Genomic DNA, 3692 nt, shown 5'->3' on the forward strand with positions numbered 1-3692 from the left:
TAAAAAACTAAAATTAAAAAAAATAAAAAACTTCCACTTCAAATTTTTTTGTTTTTAAAAATAATTTTTATTTTTCTTTTAAAATAAAAGTTTATTTATTCAAAAAATATTATTGAGAATAATAGATAATATATATATATATATATATATATATATATATATATATTCTATTATATTATATAAAGAAAGTAGCATACACAAATTTAAATAAAGTAATATGCTAATAACAGTTTCTATTAAAAATGCAATAATACAAAATATTGGATAATATAATAAAGAAAAATACAGAACAAAAAAGTTGTTTGATGTCTATCTATATATTATTAAAAGGAGAGGAAAACATCCTTTCCTTAAGCCAAGTTGCAGCCTAGAAAAAAGCCACATGATATAAGTAGTCAATAATTAGTTAATGATTATGAATTGAAATATTTATAAAATAATAAAATAAAATATTTTACTATAAAAAACAAAAATTAAACAAAGTAATTTAATAATAAAAATTTCTATTAACAATCTATATATTATTAACAGGAATGGAAAAAACCCTCTCCTTAAGCCAAGTTGCAGCCTAGAAAAAAGCCACATGGTATAAGTAGTTAATAATTAGTTATTGATTATGAATTTAAATATCTATAGAATAATAAAATAAAATATTTTACTATAAAAAACAAAAATTAAACAAAGTAATTTGCTAATAAAAATTTCTATTAACAATCTATATCTATATATTATTAAAAGGAGAGGAAAAAGCCCTCTCCTTAAGCCAAGTGGCAGCCTAAAAAAATGCCACATGGCATAATTGGTTAGTAATTAGTTATTTAGTTTATAATTAGTTATTGGTTACTTATTTTTGAATTTAAATACATATCAAAAAAGAAAATAATAAAATACAATGAAAAACTACCATATATATTAATTGGTTACTTTATTTGGATTAATAAATATAGATATCTTATAACTAAATATAATAAAAAAACGAAAAATAAATATATAAAAAATAACTACCCATTCAAATTGGGTGGGAGTAGTTTCAAGTTTGAGTTTTTAAATTATTTTAAAATAAAAAACGAAATTAAAAAAATAATGAATTACCAATTCAAATTGGGGAGTAGTTTCAAATTGGAGTTTTAAAATTATTTTAATATAAAAAAACGAAAAATCTATTTATATAATATAATATAATATATGTATAATATATAATATATAATATATATAATAGGAGAGTCAAAGAAATCTATATCTATATATATAATAGGAGAGGCAAAGAAATGTTATAATGACAAGTGTCATAATTTCTATTGACAATATAATTATACTAAATATTGGATAATATAATAAATAAAAATACATAACGAAAAAATTATTTGATGAATATATAAGTCCCTTTAATTAAATGGAGATCTTATTTATTAAAATTTAGACAATATCTATTCTATTTATACAGAATAGGATAATCAATTAATTGTGATAATTCTAAATGTAACATCGAAAAATTAACAAAGTGACAAATATTTTTTTAATATTGACCGCGCATCGCGCGGGTACGACTACTAGTATTATTAACATGAATGGAAAAAACCTTCTCCTTAAGCCAAGTTGCAGCCTAGAAGAAAGCCACATGGTATAAGTAGTTAATAATTAGTTATTGATTATGAATTTAAATATTTATAAAATAATAAAATAAAAAAATTTACTATAAAAACAAAAATTAAACAAAGTAATTTGCTAATAAAAAGTTCTATTAACAATCTATATATTATTTACATGAATGGAAAAAAACCCCTCCTTAAGCCAAGTTGCAGCCTAGAAAAAAGGCACATGGTATAAGTAATTAATAATTAGTTATTGATTATGAATTAAATATTTTTAAAATAATAAAATAAATTTTTTACTATAAAACAAAAATTAAACAAAGTAATTTTCTAATAGAAATTCTATTAACAATGTAATAATACTAAATATTTTTTAATCAAATAAAGAAAAAAATAGAACAAAAAAGTTATTCAGTGACTATACAAGTGATAATAGGTAAATTTGACTATAATCACGCACCAAATAATCACCTTCTTGTGAACTTTTAATGTGGAAAATGACAACAAAATGCTCTTATTAGTGCTTTACATGATTTGCAGGTGATATAGGTGTAAGGAAGGCTAAGGAGCGGTTTTGGAGTCAATTATTGATGAAAAGAGGCTAATTGTTGAATTTCCAAAGTAACCCATTCAAAACAGGCCAAAATGCCCGGGTACAAGTTCCACCGCGGTTCTACCGCGACCGCGGTGAAACCGCGGTGGAAGGCAGTCTCTGAAGGTTGAAGATTCCGCGAAGGCGTTTGACCGCGGTTCTACCGCGACCGCGGTAGAACCGCGGTGGACACAGTAAACTTCGGGGACTTAAGTGTAAAACACGGGATTTTTAGACCTAAACCCTATTTAAAACGCTAGACTTCGCCCAAAAGAGGTATGTATTGATTTCTAAGGGTTCTTAGCAAGAAAAACAATTGTGAGAAAGTACTCTAAACATCTTTCTTCTTTTCTTTTGATTTTATGATGAATTCAAGCTTAGTTTATTCTCCCATAGTCATGAGTAGCTAAATTCCTTGTCTAAGGCTTTGATGGACCCTATTGAGTGATGAACTTCTTGTTTATGTGAATACAAATTGCTAGTTAAATCTTTATTTGTTCAACTTCGTGTTCGTTGTAGTTAATTGACAGGATCCTCAATTAGCTGTGCCTATTTAGTGTGCATAACTTGGAAAAGAGTGCATATTTAGGGCATTGTTGAACAACACCACTCCTAGATTATTAGAGGAATCTATAATTGCGGGTTTAAAGGCGGGATTAGGAATAACGAGGTCTTGGGTGCAATTTAAATTGAATTGTGCGAATTTAAGCAAGCTAGTGTATCTCGGGAGAGTGCAATAGTAGATTACTGTGATTACTCGGGAGAGATTTGCAGTAAGATTAGCGTTCATGATTGATAGAGATGTGTGGGTAAATTTGTATGAGCATAAACAGAAGGGATTTCATCAATAGGGGAAATCATTGCCTTAGCTTTTTTTCATAATTGTTTACAACCCTTCTAATTTAGTTATAGCCTTTTATTTACTTGCAAGTTAGTTATTAAAGAACAATCAACTGAGAATTTGAATATTTGGGAAGCTGGTTCTGAAGACTTGGTGGGTCTGAAGGTAGCAGTTGATAGGTTAACTCTCTGTGGGATTCGACTCCGGACTTGTAAACTGGATTATATTTGCAGCGACCGCATTGTCCTTTTATACGGCATAGTTGGGCGTGATCAGTACGTTCCTCGTAAAATTGTTCTCGGATTTGTTACAGTTATGGAATTTGGAGTTCCGTTTGTTTGCTCTTATCCTCTGTTAACCGGAGTGTGAATAGCATGAACTATTTTGACTTGTTGGAAATATTCTTTGTCGTAGTATCTCCTATGCTTTAAGTTTAAATCTGCTTGGTCAATAATTGAATAGAGGTGTTGTATATATAGGCTGAACCTTGAATCATTTGTTGGGAATTTTAATGTTCTGCTTGATGCAGAAGATAAACTCAATGATGTTCCTAGCCATATTTCTAAAACATTAGATTTCCAAAGTTGCATTCGAGTGTAGATTTGCTTGTCGCATGTTTATGACTAAAATCTGACTGTTGCGCGAATTATGATCAATAATGCATCTA

Source organism: Nicotiana attenuata, unplaced genomic scaffold, assembly GCF_001879085.1.
Source record: "Nicotiana attenuata strain UT unplaced genomic scaffold, NIATTr2, whole genome shotgun sequence".
Lineage (NCBI taxonomy): Eukaryota > Viridiplantae > Streptophyta > Magnoliopsida > Solanales > Solanaceae > Nicotiana > Nicotiana attenuata.